The sequence below is a fragment of the Scyliorhinus canicula genome, chromosome 4, assembly GCF_902713615.1.
Source record: "Scyliorhinus canicula chromosome 4, sScyCan1.1, whole genome shotgun sequence".
NCBI classification, from domain to species: domain Eukaryota; kingdom Metazoa; phylum Chordata; class Chondrichthyes; order Carcharhiniformes; family Scyliorhinidae; genus Scyliorhinus; species Scyliorhinus canicula.
Window position 1 is genome coordinate 184,994,028 of NC_052149.1, and position 19,573 is coordinate 185,013,600.

The 19,573-nt window shown below is 46.6% G+C and overlaps 1 protein-coding gene and 1 pseudogene across 6 annotated transcripts in view; one reads left to right on the forward strand and one right to left on the reverse strand.

Annotated features, from left to right (window-relative positions):
* The window catches only part of LOC119965217 (serine/threonine-protein phosphatase 2B catalytic subunit alpha isoform-like), a 532,569-nt gene that overhangs the window by 174,215 nt on the left and 338,781 nt on the right, over window positions 1-19,573 (reverse strand). The window lies entirely within an intron of this gene.
* Window positions 17,687-18,286, forward strand: LOC119964100 (annotated as a pseudogene).

Here is a 19,573-nt window from a genome sequence, read left to right on the forward strand (position 1 = left end):
CCCACTTCTGATGGATGTGTTTAATGATTCGATGTTCCAGAGGTGTTGCCGGCCACATTGGTGCAGATAGTGATTTCCTTGATCCTGAAGAAGATCCCATGGAATGCGGATTGTATAGACCTATTTTGTTGTTAAACGCTGATGCTGAGTTTTTGGCTAAGGTATTGGCTCTTCACAGGGTTTTCTTGTGAGTGAGGCTCTTCACAGGGTCAACTTCACCTCATGTGTGTGGTTAAGCCTGATCCAGTTTAAGGTGGTGCGCAGGACACACCTGACTAGGGCGCATATATGTGGGTTCTTCTCGGTGGTGGAGTATAGGTGTGAGCAGTACTGTAGGGGGCCGGTGAATCACAAGCACATGTTTTGGTCTTGCCCCAAGCTTGTTAGTCTCTGAGTTTCCTTTTTTATATAATGTCAGGGAAAAGTTTGTGTGTTCAGCTAAAGCCGTGCCCTTTGGTGGCCATTTTTGGAGTACTGGACTCACAGGTTCTGCAGATGGGGACCAATGTAGATGTCTGAGCCTGCGCCTTGCTAATAGCCTGGAGGTGAGTTCTGCTTGGGTAGAAGTCTCCGGTGCTGCCTAAGACCTCGGCTTGGTTGGGGGACCAAATGGAATTTTTGCACCGTGAGAAGATCAAGTATACCAGGAGAGGGTCGGTGGAAGGATTCTACTCGAGAGGGCAGCCCTTCACCCCCCTTTCAGGGAACTGATTACCGTCAGCTATTTGGGAGAGGGTCTTTTTATTCTTTATGAAGGTTCTGTTTTCTCTATGGAGGGTGAGGGGAGGACTGGGTGGGTGTACTTTGGTGTAGTAGAGGGTTGGCATTTGTTGTATTACTGTTTTCTAAGTTATAATGAAAATATTATTTGAATAAAAATATATTTTAAAAAAGAAATATGTCTGGCGAGCACCCCCCCCCCCCGGGCCACTCCCCAATAATCAGTAATTGGATATGGAGTAAAGATTTACCAGTCGCACTATTTGTAGTACCAATTAGCATTTCAAAGCCAGCGTAAACTTGAAAGACAAAAATGGGGTGCAAAAATCTAATCACTTCGCAAGACAGCAGTTAATAATCATTCCATTGCAGGCCATCATGACAGCTTCATATGTGCTCACAACTGCTTGGCATTACCTAATAGATTGCAAGAAATATTGCAGAAATGTTACCCTGTTCACACAATGCTCAGGAGGTCTTGAACCATTGACAGTTTCAAGACTGAATTTATCAAACCTGAATTTTGAACTATTCTGGATGTAATGGATTATCCATATTGTTATGGGAGAGGCGTTTTCAGAACCCCCAAAATGTATCATGGAGTTCAACCAACCTCCCCCTTTAATGTATTGTTACTTTTGAAGCACACGGCTTGTTCTCCAGGTGTGGCATTACAATTATGGACACATGGGGTTTTAAACACAAAACAATGTTTATTCTATGAACTCAACTTAACCTCTTAAATAAACATTGAATCACTTAACACCCCTCCCTTCAAAGATAACCCCGAAAATAATACAACACTAAATAATCCTTCAGTTGTTCCTTTAAACATCCAAGAGACTTAACACCTTTAAACAGAAACACTTCAGGTTAAAGACATTACTATTATGAGTTTAAATCACCCAAATGATTCAGAGATAGTCTTTCATGGCAGAGATCACAGCAGATCCAGCTAACTGCAAACACAGACACACCCAAAGTCTTTTCCTCAAAACCTGAAACCAAAAACAGAAGTGAGCCCAGCTCAACTCCCCCCCACCCTCTGACATCACTTCAGTAATATGAGCTGCTGAATTTCTTAAAGGTACATTGCTTAAACATCCATTTCTTAAAGGTACTCTCACATGACAATGTAAGCCAATAAGGTAATGACCAATGATTTAATAATTTTGCTGCATCTTTTGTTTTTCTTTTAAGAAAATAGTACTGATTGTTTTGTTACGGAAGAAACTGGGACATGCATACAGAGCGATAAAAGTACTTTTGTGCAAGCATTTTATATATGCCACAGAAATCTGTATTTGCACAAATACAGGGCTCCCTCTTCTACAGTACATACTGTCTGCCCCATTTGAAGAGTTTCTCTTCAGAAACAGCTGAAGTTACAGCTCTTCTGAATTATGGTTTCATAGAATCCCTACAGTGCAGAACGAGGCCATTCGACCCTTTGAATCTGCACCAACCCTTTGAAAGAGAACTCCCCCATCCACCCCGCCCTATTCCCCGTAACCCCACAACTTACCTGCACATCACTGGAAAATTCACCTCACCTGCACACCTTTGGATATTAGACTCTGGGAGGAAACCGGAGCACCCAAAGGAAACCCACACAAACACAGTGAGAACGTGCAAACTCCACACAGACAGTCACCCAAGGACAGAACCCGGGACCCCGGCGTTGTGAGGCAGCTGTGCTAACCACTGTGCCGCCCCAACATAGTCCCTCCAATCGTACTGTATACCATAATGCCAGTTTTCACACGACCAGTTGATTCTATTATTCTTTCAAATATGAAATTCAATGATAAAATAATCAGACAACAAAATCAAGTTAGAAATGGAAAATAAGAAGAAATTGTGTGACTAATAAGCACGTTATCATTTTGTGGAATACTCTTCGATTTCTAGATTTTAGTGAATTAAAGCAGTAATATGCAGGACAATTTACACATTTAGCAACTAAAGATTAAAAAAAAGAAAGCTGTTTCAAAACACCTTACAGTCACTGGTAACATAGGAAACACGGCAGCCAATTTGTGCATACAAACTCCCACAAACAGGAATGTGATAATGACCAGATTATCTATTTTTTGTGATATTGATTGAGCGATAAATATTGGCTGGGACTCTGAGCATAACTCCCCAGCTCTTCTTTGAAATAGTGCCATGGGATCTTTTACATCTGCTCAAGCTGGCAGATGGGGTTTTGGTTTAACAGCCCATCCTAATGACGGTATCTCAGCCGGTGCTGCGCTGAAGTGTAATAAGGTCAATGCCAATGATGTATTCATTACAAATACATTTATGAATTGTAAATTTGAATCATGAAATAAAATGAAAGTTATTGACCCGTACCGCAGTGTCGACATCATCAATGACCTTCTTGGCATCTAGTTGACTGCTCAAAAATATCCAAATCCAATGATCTTCAGTTAATACACATTGATTATCCAATAATTATGATTAAAACAATATCCACTGAGTGGTGACCTCATTAATAAAAATAACTTTCTGAAGAGTAAATTGCTACATAGTCAGTCTGCCAAAACCCTAACCCACAGTAACATTACAATGAACTGTCGTTTGGCAAAGTACTTTTGCAGGGCATTTTCCAGTTGTGCTTTAAGTACTTTTACTTGCTTAGCAATACTTTATCAGCTATTATGTATGTGCAATTAAAGGTTATTGCCACCGCAATAGTCAATGTCATGTTTCAGGATAGTTTTGACCATTTTCAAACTGAAAGAATTTAGAAACCATTATGGAAATTCATTATGGAAATGAAAATCAAATAGTTTCTGTAATAGGTGGCCATTCCACAATGCCAGTTTTATGGTCTGGCCACCAGTTGAAAATATGCCTCTGTCTCTGCCAACTACAAGGGAGTGTGGAGCTAGGATACACCCAAAGGCGAATCTGATGAATCCAGAAGACAATCTGAAGATTTCAGGAAGATCTGATATATATTGTGCATTGCACAAAAAAAATCACTGAGTTACATATTTTAGCTGAATATATTGGGAATATTCACAGGATTCTGTGATTCTATAATTGAAAGACAATGGGTTATAACTTCTGATGGAGTGGCAACTAAGTCAGACTGCCACTCAGGAGGGTGGCGTGTAGTCAGGTGCATGGGGAAGAAAGCTGGTGGGTGGGGGGGTAGTCCCAGGGGGGTAGTCCCAGGGTGGGTAGGGCAGTCAGGTGTTCCCATGCAGGGCTCCTGTCAGTGTTTGGGGTGTGGGGGGAGCTAGCAATCTAGTCAACAACATTCAAGATATCAACAACTAAGAAGATATTGCAATGTTATTCACACCTAGGGTCCTATTTCCCCATCTTCGAGGCTTCTAATGTTGCTGATGTCTCCCCCATACCGTTGCTAACAAACACACTGTTAATTTTCCCTGCTCCAAACACCTTTCAATGGGTGGAATCTTACCCTATTCTTTTCAGAGTGTCGGTTCCGGTGAGAAAACTGGGGAGAATCCACCGACGTTGATGGCAGGAAAACTCACTAAAATATTGAACCTCTTTAACAATATTTTTTCCTCCCCACTTGATTCACCTCGCACTCATGGGGCCTCGCCCAGGGAAAACATGCTCTCTGCAATCAGGGGGCGTTCCTTTTAAACACCTCGCCAGCACTCCACTGCACAGGTCAGAGTCCAGTCGGAAGGTTAGCTACCAGGAAAATAGCACCAAATTTTTCAGAGGGAACCCTCACCAAATTCCTTGATGATCTGCAGCAGAGATGTGACATCCTTTACCTGTGTTCCTGTGGGCACCCATCAACTAAGGTCACCACCCCTGTCTGGGAGGCAAAACCCGCAATAGTGAATGCCAGCTTGCTGCCAAGAGGATGGGGCAACGGTGCCAGAAATTATCAATAACCTTCTTTACGGAGTCAGGGTGAATCTAGCTCCTGATGGATGTTGTGGCACCCCGTCATACCTCCACAGTGATCTCTCACCCAGTCACCTCACAGATTCCCAATAATTCTCGTGGCCCTTTCCCACTGCCCCCCCCCCCCCTCCCCCCAGCCTGTCCTCCACATCCCCATTCCCCATGTTTCCTCCAGCAGATAATCTGTTCCAAACATCCCCACCCGCTCCCACTCCTGTCCCATGCATGCCAGACTTCAACGCCAGCTGACCTGGCAGGACACCCGTCATCACTCTCCCCATCTGTCTCCCCTCCTCTGCAGGGCACTCGCTGTGCCTGGCCGTGTGCATTGGCTCGTCAATGTTGCTGAGGGTGGTCAATCACAATCAATAGAATTGTGAACTCGACTGGCTCCATCATTCTCCAGAATCATGAACTAAAAGGAAGAGAACAAGTAAGTGAATGATGGTGATTCCTGACCGTACCCTGAAGGTTGAAGGCATTGGATACTGCAAGGCCCTGACAATAGTACTGAAGACTTGTGCTTGAGAACTTGCCGCAGCCCTAGCCAAGTTGTTCCAGTACAGCTACAAACACTGGCATCTACCTGACAATGTGGAAAATTGTCTAGGTGCATCCTGTACACAGGAAATAGGATAAGTCCAACCCAGCCAATTCCCGCCCTATCAGTCTACTCTCCATCATCAGCAAAGTGATGGAAAGAGTCATCAACAGCATGATCAAGCAGCACTTACACAGCAATAACTTGCTCACAGACGCTCAGTTTGGGTTTCGCCAGGGTCACTCAGCACCTGACCGAATTACAGCCTTGGTTCAAATATGAACAAAAGAACTGAGCGCCAGAGGAGAGGTGAAAGTGACTACCCTTGACATCAAAGCAGCAAGGGGCTGGTTTAGCACACTGTGCTAAATCGCTGGCTTTTAAAGCAGACCAAGGCAGGCCAGCAGCACGGTTCAATTCCTGTACCAGCCTCCCCGAACAGGCGCCGGAATGTGGCGACTAGGGGCTTTTCACAGTAACTTCATTTAAGCCTACTCGTGACAATAAGCGATTTTCATTTCATTTCATTTGACCGAGCACAGCATCAAAGAGCACTAGCAAAACTGGAGTCAATGCAAATTAGGGAGGAAACTTTCCGCTGGTTGGAGTCATACCTGCACAAACGATGTTGGTTTGGTGTTTGGAGATCAATTATCTCAGCTTCAGGGCATCGCTGCAGACGTTTCTCACGGTAGTGTCCTAGGCTCAACCATCTTGAGCTGCTTCACTAATGACCTCCCTTCCATCTTAACATCAGAAGTGGGAGTGTTCACAGATGATTGCACAATGTGCTGCACCATTTGCGACTACTCAGACAATGAAGCAGTCCATGTCCAAATGCAACAAGATCTGGACAATATCCAGGCTTGGGCTGACAAGTGGCAAGTAACATTTGTGCCACATAAGTGCAAGACAATGACCCTTGACTTTCAATGGCAGTACCATCGCTGAATCTCCCACTATTAACATCCTGGGGTTACTGTTGATCAGAAACTGAACTGGACTAGCCATATTAATACTGTGACTATTAGAGCAGGTCAAAGGCTAGGAATCCTACGGTAAAGAACTTTCCTCCTGACCACCCCCCCCCCCTCCCCCCGCCCCCCCAAAGCCCTTCCACCATCTACAAGGCACAGCCAGGATTGTAATGGAATCTTCTCCACTTGGCTGGATGAATGCAGCTCCAACAACACTCAAGAGGCTCAAAACCACCCAGGACAATGCAGCCCGCTTGATTGCTACCCCTTCCACAAACATTCAATCCTTCCACCACAAACGAACAATGGCAGTTGAGTGTGCCATCTACAAGATTCACTGCAGTAACTCACCAAGGTTTCTCAGACAGCACCTTCCAAACCTACACTACTACCATCTAGAAGGACAAGAGCAGCAGATGCCTGGGAACCCCAACACCTGGAGGTTCCCTTCCAAGTCACTCACCACCCTGACTTGGAAATATATCAGCATTCCTTCACTATCGCAAGGTCAAAATCCTGAAACGCCCTCCCCAAGAGCACTGTGGGTGTACCTACACCACAAGGACTGCAGTGGTTCAAGAAGGCGGCTCATCACCATCTTCTGAAGGGCTATTGGGATGGGAAATAAATGTTGGACGAACCAGCAAAGCCTGCATCCCATAAATGAATCTTACAAAACTCTGATCCTCAGCTCTCTCAGCATCTGGATCATCCCCCCAAGCAATTCCCCTTGGTGAGCACCTCTCCACTAAGCTTCACTCCCCCCCTGTCACACAATAGCCACTTCCCCACAGTGTCCCTCTCAACTCCATTTGAAGCACTTTGATCATTGAGAGCCTCAGTGGTCCCAGGAACCTCACAGTCACCCCCAGTGATGAACCTATGGATTTAATTGCTGCCATCTACTTCCAGCTGCCACTGTGGAAGGGCAAATCCTCATTGGTTATAAACCACAATCCCAGCAATGAGGGCTCAGGAAGCACTGTCTGCGTACCAGCCGCCAAAGGCTCACAGACATGAAGAGTCGCTAAAGCCTGTGAGCAATTCCACCCTGAAGATGTCAACATTGAACCCGCATTCGCTCCAATGCCCTCTCTGCCACTGGCAACCTGGAGGGTAATGGTGACCTGAGCATCATGTCCGATATCCCCTCAGGAGGTGAGATTGACAGGTTCTCATTTTTATACAGCTGTTGTAACTCACACCGTGACGACTTCTCCCTGACGACTGATGAATATTCAGTGAATAGGGTAATCCCGGGGGAAGGGCTCGCTAATGACGTTGTAATTTATGAAAATGAGGTTCCCTTCCTTCCCCGGCGGATTTGTCATCGCGCTGCTGGTGAGGTGCCTGGAGAATTGGAAATTGGAATCTCGCCGGAATTGCATTTTCCAATTCTCACCGAACTTTCCACCTGCATCATTGTTATCACTAACAGCTAACATGGGCTGAAAATCACCCCTCACTATCTTTCTTCACCATTCACACAGAAAATGAGTCTGTTCCAAAGCATGAGGGAGTTCAACTGTATTGAAAAACTGGAGAAACTGGAGTTGTTTTCATGAGAGCACACAAGTTTAAGGAGAGACTTAATGGAGATATTCAAAATTACAAGCAGTTCTGATTAAGCAACTGTGGCAAAACTATTTCTTCTGGCAAGGTGAAACAGGAACCAGAGGTCATGGATTCAAAATAATTAGCAAAAGAACTAGAAGGAACATCAATCAGATTTCTCCACACCGACCATTGTTAAAATCTGGAATGCACAACCTGAGAATCTGCTGAAATCAGATTCCATGGTAACTTTACATCAACAACTTGACATCCAAATTTTAATGTTTGTAGGGAAAAAGGTGGAGTATGTGACAAAATTGGACATCTCTTTCAAAGGGCTAGCACAAGTATGATGGGTTGAAAGGCCTCTACCCGCACTTAAAGATTCAATGATCTTGCAATCTGATGTCTGCTCTGCAGAATACCATATTGTTCTTTATGCATTTTACCAAAATAGTAAAAATGTTGGTTTTAAAATCGAAAAGATGTTAAAAATGTTATTAAAAAGGTTGTCACATAAGAAAATAGAATTTCCAATTTTGTCTGAAATGCTATCAGTGTGAATCACTATCTCATCAATTCAACTCCCCCCACTCCCCCCCCCCCCCCCCCCCCCCACCACCTCCACCGTAGCATATTACCTGGAAAACTTCCACTTTTCACCATATATCATATTCCTAAAATATATTTCATACACAAAACACTCCTGAATACATTTATTTACCCTGTATCTTGTTGAAGCATGTTACGTCTAGCATCTGCTGTTCAATTGTGACATTATTATAAATACAAGTGGTTGGACTAAAATGATAATCATTATTTTAGAATCTCCATGTTATCATTAAGGCACACGAGAGTGATGTTTAACAATTTCCCAGTTGGAATTGACAACCTCAGTTTATCTCAGAAATAAACCGTTGGCAGTGTGAAATATTTAAGTTGGTCTCTTCAGAAGCTTTCAGGATCTCAATGCTAAGATTTCTTTTTATATTCCAGCACCATGAGCTACAGGAATAATCTGGCCTATGGTGGACAATACAGTTGAACCACTGCAGAGCTGCACCGCCAATCTAGAACAAAAGGATCCAAGTATTCATTAATTTGCGGTAATCACAATTAGATTCATGGGCACCTTGTAGTTCTTTATTTAAAAGGATAAATCTATGTGATATCGGACATGATGCTCAGGTCACCATTACCCTCCAGGTTGCCAGTGGCAGAGAGGGCATTGGAGCGAATGCGGGTTCAATGTTGACATCTTCAGGGTGGGATTGCTCACAGGCTTTAGCGACTATGTCTGTGAGCCTTTGGCGGCTGGTACGCAGGCAGTGCTTCCTGTGCCCTGCAGAATTGAAAACTCCATGGGCGGGATTTTCCATTGGCGGATGCCAAAATAGCAAAATGCAATTGGGCGGAGAATCTGTTTCGACTCCAAAATCGGCGGGCACCGATTTGATGTCAAATCGCAATTTTCCATCACCTCACAGCAGCGTCAATGTGGTCCAGAACGCACGTACAGTAAACGTCATTTGCATGTCATTAGCGGGCCTGACCTGGTATTCTCCAGGGACTCCGTGATTCTCTGCCTCTGATGGGCCGAGTTTCCAATGGCACGGTTCACTTGTGCTTTTAAATATCGTGAACCCGACATCGTGGCTGCTGAGGGAGAGAGAGGAGATAGGACACAGAGAGGCGTGATTGTGGGCTGCTGGGTTGGTCATTGGCCTGGGGGTGCCCAGCTGGTATGTGGAGGAGTGCGGGGGGAGGGGGCTCAAGGACCCCCCCAGCAGATGAGCTGGGGTGCTGGAGGGGTCTAGGGGTCATGGAGGGTTGAGAGATCGGGGCACCATTTAAAAATGGTGCCCCAATCTCTTCCTGCACTGAGGAGCTCCGGTCAGCAGAGCCCAATGGCTCATTTAAAAACCCGGATGGCAGACCAGGCCTCATGGCTGTGCCCGTGAGACCTCATCAGGGCGCCGTTTAGTACACAAACATGGACCAGGCGTAACAACACCTCGAGGGTCTCGCAGGGCATTAGAGAAACTGGGTGGTCAGGAAGGGCAGAGTGGTACCTTGGCATTCCCCGGGCACCCCGTCACTGCCAGCTTGGCATGCTGGTATTGGCATCCTGATACTGCCGGGATGCCCGGTTGACAATTCCTGGCCAGAAGTGAAAGCTGTAGATGTTGTGGGAATGGACATATTGTTTGTCATTCCAATCCCTTTCCTTCAGGTCAACCCTCCCCTTCTGACATTATGTTTTCTGATTCCCAAGAAATGCCAATTGTCCAACCACAACAATATTAGGAAGAGAAAAAGAGGCAGCATATTACTGATGAAGCAGTGTTATTTGTTCAGCCACTAGATCAGATACTGGCACTGTGCAAACATAACAGGTGAATGTAGAGTAAGGATCAGGATGTAATGAGTAACCAGGCATGATGGGTAGCAGCCAGGCCAGGGGAAAGGGACAGTGAACGTTCCAGCTCACTGGAGGGAGAGGTCGCAGGTGTATTTTGCTGCAGGTGACTTAGATAAAGACTGCAGTAAGGGTGTGAAAGTAGAACATTAATGAGGATGCACTTACCACCAAGATGCTTTGTGTACTGACCAGGGCCGGGATTCTCCTTTCTGGGGACAAAGTCCCCACGCCGGCGGGAAAACCGGCACCAACCACTCCAACATCAACAGCCCCCGAAAGTAAGGAATTCTCCGAACTTTCGGGGGCTAGGTGGGCGCCGGAGGGGTTGGCGTCGGTGGAGTTCGCTCATGAGTGATCTCGGCGTGATCTCGCACATGCGCGGACCGGCCGGCATATTTCCGCACATGCACAGACCGATCGGTGTATTTCCACGCACGCGCGGGGGTTCTCGCCTCCACGCTGGCCCTCGGGCAATATGGCGGAGCCCTACAGGGCCCTGGCGCAAAGGAAAGAAGTTCCCCCATGGAACAAGCCCGCCCGCAGATCGGTGGGACCCGATCGCGGGGCAGGCCACCGTGGGGGCCCACCCCGGGGTTGGATTAACCCCCTCCCCCCCGTGAGGACCGCGCCCACATACTCACCTGCCAGGTCCTGCCGTGCGTGAGTAATTCATGCCGGCGGGACTGGCCAAAAATGGACGGCCACTCGGCCCATCGGGGCCCGAAGAATCGCCGGGGGGGCCGCTGTCAATGGCCACCGACCGGCGTGGTGAGAAGGTAGTAGACCCATTGCTTGAGAACACAGATTGCTTCATGTTTTTGGTGATTTCATAGCTTTACGTTCTTCTTCTTCTTTGGCGAGCACTCGCTAACGAGTATGATTGCCCACATATGGAACTCTGTGTTACTTGTCATGGGTTCTTGTGTGGTTGATGATCCCAATCCTTCAGCAACACCATCCTCACCCTGGTGTGAAGCTGCTGATCCTGTTGAAGGAGGCGGCACAGTTCTCTGACCACCTCCTTGCCAAATCTGAGTTGCCTCAGTTATTGCTGATGAGTGAGGTGGAGGTATGAGAATTTCTCTCTGAAAAACGATTGTGAGTTGGACCTTCGGAGGAGAGGCCTCCTCCTTCTCTTCGTCACAGAGATTTCCCTCTGTGTAGCGTCCACTTCATTGCTTGGTCATGTTGCAAACCCTGAGGCAGTGCAACTACAGCCCTGACAGCCTTGCAGGTTTGATGAATGCTGCAGACCAAATTTTCTTTGCTCCTTCATTAGATGCACCAACTCACCAAATGACCTCTCAGAACAAGTCCCAGAACCTCCCAAATTGAGCCACAGTACAAGTAAGTCAAAACCAACTCACCTACATACTGCTTGTCCATCCCATTAAATAATGCTGGAGGAAGGTTCCTCAAGAAACTATCAACGGAGAGAATTTAACACATGTGTACTTTGGATCTACACTGTTCTAGGTTTGGAAGATTTATGCATCAAATCAGCTGAAACAGCTGTTTGGTGTTATGATCCTATCATTCCTGGTGGTTCCAGCACAAACATGGCATGGCTACACTGGCGTCCTTCCAGGGTGGTGCGCCATGCTGACCATGTCAAAAGCATGTAACCCACCGTTTTCCTTTTTTGCGGATTTGGAGCCCAAATTTGCAGCCTTGGTTTATACAAGTAATGAGCTAAGCATCACAATGTAGCTGGAGGTAAAATACATAATGCAGTGGTTAAAAAAAAAAAGATTCTTGTGTGAACTCTATATGAGCTGCAGAATTCTCATCCATTTTTAATGAATGTGCTACTTTCAGTAGCTGTGCTCAACTGTCAGAATTGTAATTACGTTAAGCTTGGATGTATCTCGTAAATTAGGCCTTTGATCTGTGTTCTTGCAAAGAGCTGGCAGTGCTTATTGCTGCTGGCATTTCTCATCAACCTCCCTCCACACGCACCCACACACAGACTGAAATCTTATAGAAAACCTACTTCGTTGCCCATTATATTTTGACAGATTATTGTTTCTTCTGTTCACTTGGTTAAAATAAAGTATTTTTATTGCAAAACAATATGAAATGTAACCTATATTTTCTATAAATTTGCTTCAATTGCTGTTCAATATGTTTTGTAGTCTTTGATGTTCAGACACAGATATCTTTGTTAATAAAAAATACTTAAGGATTTTAAAGAGTAATTTTAACTTGAATATAATTAATGAGTACTAAATGAGAGAAAGCTTATTGTGTTAAAGAAAAAGTATATTTCGGCAGGATTGTTAAATGACTAAACTGCACACAAATTATATAAACACTGGGGGTAAAATTGGTTATCAATTATAAAATGGTTATAAAATTTGCTAAAAGTAAATTGGCGGCCAGTTTTACACCACCAGTCACTTTTGTTTTCCATTGGTTGAGATCAAAATTAAGTTTGGGCACAGCTGGCAGCCAATTTAGTGTGAGCTTGTTTTGTCCGACTGGTATTCGTCAATTTCAGACTCAATAGCTGTATTGGTCAACTTTAGGATAGTGCCAGTTTTTGGGTGTGGGGAGGGAAATAAATAAATACCCCGTGCACGATTGAGGTGTTGCAGGAAACACAATATTTATATGATTGTGGAATGTAACCGAGTGCAAAACATTCTGTTGACTAAATGCACATTCAGTATGAGGCCTAACTATTTGGAAGTTAAAGCTAGCATACACTTCTTAAAGTCAAGTTGCAATGCAAAAGTTAATTCTCACACATATAGTCAAGGTGAGTCAATGCATCTTCAAACACTCTCTCCCACCACTACATCACCAACTTTACACACCGTTCAATACACAAAACCCTAGTCACTCATCCATCAGCAATCTCTAGCACTCAGGACTAATGCTAACATTCATAGGGTGCACCTCACTCTGAAATGAAATGAAATGAAAATCACTTATTATCACAAGTAGGCTTCAAATGAAGTTACTGTGAAAAGCCCCCAGTCGCCACATTCCGGCGGCTGTTCGGGGAGGCTGGTATGGGAACCACTCTCCCACACTTGCCATTGTTGCAAGCCTCACACCCGCTTCTTGCAGCTTCAACATGTTTCCAGCTGTTCAGCTGTGCCAGACATATTACCCATGCAACATAGTCAGTTACAGGCTGCCCCCTTTCTTGTAGGCTGAGTTGCTGCGCAACAGGAGCCAGCAGCAGAGAACTGGCAAGTGACAGGCATGGTTGTATGTCCTGAGCCCTTCAGAGGAGCTGGTGCTGCAAATTACTAGGACAGCACTGTCTGCGGCCGTTGCCACCAGCATTGCCGAGAACATCAGTGTATTCCTGATTATACACCTTCTCAAAACCCACTTGACCCACATACTATAATCTGGAATGAAGTACAACTGCAACTGACCTAGGGCCTCTTGCTTTCCACCCAAGATCATCTGCCTTATTTCAATCCTCCCTTTCTGCATATATGTTTTTAGATATCCAAGAGCTTTCACTTAGCCAGCAGCTGCAGCCTCACAATGAAGGAGGTGAGCAAGAACATATTTCTGATGAAGAAACACCATCACAGCTACCAGCTCAGATATTGGGGCAGCGCATATCTTGCGGGGTAGCAGAATGGCCAGAACAACATCTCAGCCCTTCTACAAGTGAATGTGACTACTAAAGAGGCTCCTGCAGAAATGCTCTTACCTTGCCAGGCTTCAGGCAGCCAAAGGACAGCAGCCACAAATAATAATACCAACAGCCGCCTCCACCTCAGCTGTAAGCCCAGGTGGAGTACCACGTAGAAGCACGTAGTGAGGAATTTAAGAGGAGCACTTAATGTACTTGGGGTTAGCCTGGGGCATGATTCTCCAGTGCTCAGCTGGGAGGGGGGGGGGGGGGGTGAGGGGAGAGTGGAGGAACCTCGGCTGGGGGTGGGGACCCTCCGCAGGGGTGGGCTGCAATGAGTAGGTTGGAGGGTGCTGGGGGGGCAACCAGGGGGCAACCGCACGTGGCACCACAATGCCAACCCCTAGATCATGTGGGCCCATTCCTGGGGCAACCCTTGTCCCTGCCTGCCAGCCCCACCGACCACCCATAACCCCCCGCGACTGCCGAGGCCCCCGGCCATGCGGCTGAAGGATATCGCTAAAAGGGAATTGTCAATTGTGGTTAAGTGAGCACCTCATACAACCCAAGTGGATTCCGGTGGGCGGGCGGACCATGTAGCATGTTGAAGTCACTGCCTAGCATCCCAATCACACCTTGATGACTGGACACAAAGGAGGCATTACCACATACGCAGTAGCCAACATATGAATACCCAGGGGATGGGACACAGATCCGGAGACACGTCCATGATCAGAGGGCGGGTAAGTGACATGGGGGGGGGGGGGGGGGGGGGGGGGAGATGCCTGGAGAGGTGGAACTAGGCTTCGGAGGTCGGCCTGCATTACGGAAGAAGATGACAGAGGCATAATACTGGCTGTGTACAAAGGTGTTGATTGTGTTTACAATTCCCCATCCTCCCGATGGTGCTGCCCTACCCCACCCGCCTCTGTTGCTTCACTCTATTTTTTGATGAGATGTACATTTCTTTTGTTCTGATTAACTTCAGACAAATTCTGCACAAAGCAGAATTGACAAACTGTAAAAACGCCCAAAAGCATCTTGGAAAAGAAAGGAAATGGGTTGAAGTAATTAATGTAAAAATAGTTACAGCACCATTGTACCAGCTCAAGTACAATGGCATCTGTGTTCCACCCAACATGATCTTTTTAGGACCTTGTCTCGAATCCCAGGAACAGGACCATAAACATATTGGAGGACCACATGTTTGGCAATGCAACAAGAAACAAAGCTGGACACTCTGAACTTGAAGATGTCAGTGTTTGCATAGATACGGTGACAAATTAACACAGTACATGTGGTAGGATTCTCAAAGTTTCCTACGATCTCCCAAGATACATTCAAGCTAGTCAGGACACAAGGGGATGGCAGTAGAAGCCCCATTGCAATGATCCTGTCTGCAAGCAGTTTTGTCCAACTTCCAGTGTCTTTGCTGACTCAGTGGCAGTATTCAGCAACAAAGAGTAGATTTTATGGGCAATATTTTAATGTAACCAATGTAACCTAAGGCGTAGTAGAAAAGAGAGCAAAAACTTGCATTTCTCGCGTGCCTATTTAGATCATCAGAGGGTATTTCAAAGCAATCAAAGTATATTCTTGGGAGCATTATCACTGAAGTAATGTCACGTACATGTCACACAGCAAGATCATAGAAATAGCTATACAATAAATATTTATTTTAGCAATACTGCAGCATCCACAACCCTCTAGGGTAGAGAATCCCAAAGATTCACAACAATTTGAGTGAAGTCATTTCCCCTCATCTCTGTCCGAAATGATTGGTCCTTCATCCAGAGACTGTGCCCAATGTTTCACATTCTCTGCTCAGTGGAAACAATGGGCCCAATTCTCCGACCCCCACGCCGGGTGGGGGAATCGCGGGAGTGCCTGGTGATTCCCGCCATGCCGCCCTGGCACCCGCACGCGATTCTCCCATTCCCCCCCCAAAACGGCGTGCCGCGTTTCACGACAGGCCGCTCGCCGTTTGTAGCAGGCGAGCGGCAATTCTCCGGCCCGGATGGGCCGAGCAACCTACCCAATCCGACGGGTTCACGCCGGCGCCAACCACACCTGGTCGCTGCCAGCGTGAACAGCACGCGAACGCTGCATCTGCGGCCTGTGTGTGGGGGGGGGGGGGGATGAATCGAGCACCAGGGGGGTGCTCAGTAGGGGTCTGGCCCGCGATTGGTGCCCACCGATCGGCGGGCCGGCGTCTCTAAAGGACGCACTCTTTTCCTCCACCGCCCCGCAAGATCAATCCTCCATGTCTTGCGGGGCGCCCGTGGGGAGGACGGCAACCGCGCATGCGCGGGTTGACGTCATTTAGTGGCGCCGGCCTCGTAATTTACGCGCCGCAACTTTTGCGCGGCGCCAAGGCCCAGCGTGCGTAATTGACGCGGCGCTGCTCCTCGTCCCCTGGGTATGGGAGAATAGGGGGCGAGGAGCGGCCTCCGACGCCGGAGTGAAACACTCTGGTTTTCACTCTGGAGTCAGCACTTAGTCTCCCGATGGGAGAATTTCGCCCAATGTCTCAGAATGTACCCTGTCAAGTCTCTTTAGAATATTGCATGTTTCAATGAGATCGCTTCTCATGCTTCTGGCTTCAAAGACCATGGACCACATTGGCTCTGCCTCTCATTTTTGAAACGTTAACTCACTGGGTGGTGTGGACATCGCTGGCTTGGCCAGCATTTTTTCGGTGTCTAGTCCAGTTCAATTTCTGGTCAATAGTAACCCTCAGGATGTTGATAGTGGGAGATTCAGTGATGGTAATGCCATTGAATGTCAAGGAGTGATGGTTAAATCCTCTTTTTTAGAGATGGCCATTGCCTGTCACTTGTGTGGCAAGCAATTCGTTTAATCTCTTAAAGAAGTTAACTAACCACAAGTAATAATTCCTTGAGGAAAATTAATGTTTTTCTTCATCCAACCGAGTAATTTTGTGAATGTCCAGGATGTCAATCTAACTCGCAAGTTACATGAATCAACTTGGACCAGTTGCACCTGCAGATTCCATTTACCATAACACAGGAACCACCACATTTCACATAATCTATTTTTATACATATTGTGTTCGTTTTAACCAGATATTTAACTAGATGTTATTAAAAGGACATATGAATAATTAATTGTACTGGAAAGGTGTTTATATATCTGCTATCCATGGAGGAAATTTCAAATATTTCAGTTTGCTTGAAGCTTGTTAATTTTATACTTAATGTACTCTATTCTCCAGCCACAATTTGAATTAAATCATTTCTAACCTCTACATTATCCACAAAGCTCATCATTTTAAAGACCTCATCATGTCCACTCACAGTTGTCTTTTTTTGCAATGGAAACGAGTCAACTCTAGGAATTCATTTTCATATATTAGCACTCCAAGTCTTGAAATTATCATTCCCAGTCCTCTCTGAAGTCATCTCAATATATCAAATGGCTTTTTTAAGGTACAATTCAAATTGCTGGAAAGATGGACTGTGACCTTATTAATTAGCCATACTAAGCAGAAATAATCTCTTACAACTGATTCTGAATTTCATGTTGGCCTTTATTGCAAGTGGATTGGAGTCTAGCCATGATAAAGTCTTACTACAATTGAACAGGGCTTTGGTGAGATCACATAATTTCAGGAAGGGTACTTGCAATAGAAACAACCTGGGATGAGGGGGTTATACTATGCTGAAAGATTGGCCCTGCAGAAGAATGAAAGGCATTCTTATTTAAAAAATGAGTTCATCAGCCTGTGACACAGCATCTTCTGGGGACTGGAGGAACTATTGGAGTTTAGGATTGAGCTGACTCTCTACTCCTCCTCACATCACCATAGACCCTTACCCAACCCCCACCATGGCAGTTTCAGTCCTTGCTCATGGCTTTGCAGCCCCCAGCGTATCTGCTGCCACTCCCCAGGTCGGAACCTATCCTGCTGTGCTAACCACTGTGCCACCGTGCCGCCCCAGGATCACACGGGGAAAATTAAAATTCATGGGATTGGAGGGGAGATATTAAATGATTGACTTCCAGCACCTACGCTTTGAGCCTGGGAAGGAAGGAGAAGGATATGACCCACGCAGATCTGCTGAAATCACTCTGCTTGCTGGTGGCAGTCGGAAACATTAGATTATTGCCATAGAGAATATGGAATTTGGTAATATTGTGAAGACCTCTGGACAGATTGGACAAATGGCAGATTCTGCCAAAGAGGGAGATGCGTATCTACTAGGAGCACTTCCCATGGGAACACTGGTAAATAACCTGGAGCTGCAACCTGGGAAAGGAGCCTGGTATATCTGAGCAATCGGGACCTGTGGAGCTTTGCTCAGGAACGTGAATGGCACAACAATTACTCAACTGTCATCCAAATGCCAAGTTCAGGTCCTGGAGTCTTGCATTGCCACTATGGGCCGTGTGTCCAATGTTGACCATAGCAAACGAGTGATCGATAAAGATGGCCATAATCGCTGGCTGGGGATCCAAGCCTCCAGTGGCCTGTGCAGGGGAAAGTTCATTGGGCAGGCAGGAAGAGTTGACCAATTCCACCAATGAAGAGTTACGTCAACTGATCATCGTGAGCGACTCTGAACTGACGAACATGGAGATTAAAAATCTTATGCAGGTGGGAAAAAATAGGTCCTGAGTGGACTTGATAAAGTGAATGATGAAAGGATGTTTGCCCGTGTGGAAAAGACTTAAAATAGGGAACACAGTTTAAAAATAAGGGTCTCCCATTTAAGCAAAGATCCAGGATTTCTTTCGCTCAGATGGCTGTGAGCATGTGGACAGGGCCGGCCCAAGGCACCGGCAACTCGGGCAGTCGCCTGGGGTGCCATGTGCTACGGGGCGCCAGAGACTCGGGTCCCGCGCATGCGCAGTTGGGCCTGTGCCAACCAGCGCATGCGCGGTGGCCGCCCTCCCCCAGGGCGGCCCCCTCCGTCCGCCCTCAGGCCCGCCCCCCCACGCCTCATGCCCGCCCCCCCCCTCGGGCTCGGTCCGCCCCCCCCTCGGGCTCGGCCCGCCCCCCCCCCCCCCCCCCCCCCCCCTGCCCCCCCCCGCCCCCCCCCCCCCCCCCCGGCCCCGGGCCCCCCCCCGGCCCCGCCCCCCCCCCCCAAGGGCGCCGAAGTTCAGCTTTCCAGGGGCGCCAGCAACCCTAGGGCCGGCGCTGCATGTGGGACTGCCTTCCCCGGAATGCAATGGAAGCAGTGTAACTAAATATATTTTAAGGCTGAATTAGGTAGATTCTTGACTTACAAGAGAGTCAAAGGGTAACTGGGATAGGAAGGAAAGTGGAGTTGAGGCCACAATCAGATCAACCATGATCTTATTGAATGATGGAGCAGGCTCGAGGGACTGAATGGCCTACTGTTCCTAATTCATCTGTTTATATGAGGCAATACAGCTAAGGTTCGCTAAATATGCCCTGGAGATGAGGGAATTGTCCTGAGATGATAAAAAAACATACTTGACTGCAATTCGTATCAACCTGATCATCTGTCCATAACAGTATCGTTAGGAGTGACCACCGCACAATTCCGTCTTCACATTGAGGATACCCTCCATCGTGTTGTGTGGCACTACCGTCATACGAAATGGGATAGACTTTAATCTGATCTCGCAACTCAAGACTGGGCATCCATGAGTCACTGTGGGCTGTGAGCAGCAATAGAATTGTATTCAACCACAATCTGTAATCTCATGGCCTGGCATATTCCCCATTCTACCATTCTCACCAAGCCAGGAAAACAATCCTGGTATATTGAAGAGTGCAGGAGGACATGCCAGGAACAACACCAGGCATACCTAAAGATGAATTGTCAACCTGGTGAATCTACAACACAGGAATACTTCCACGC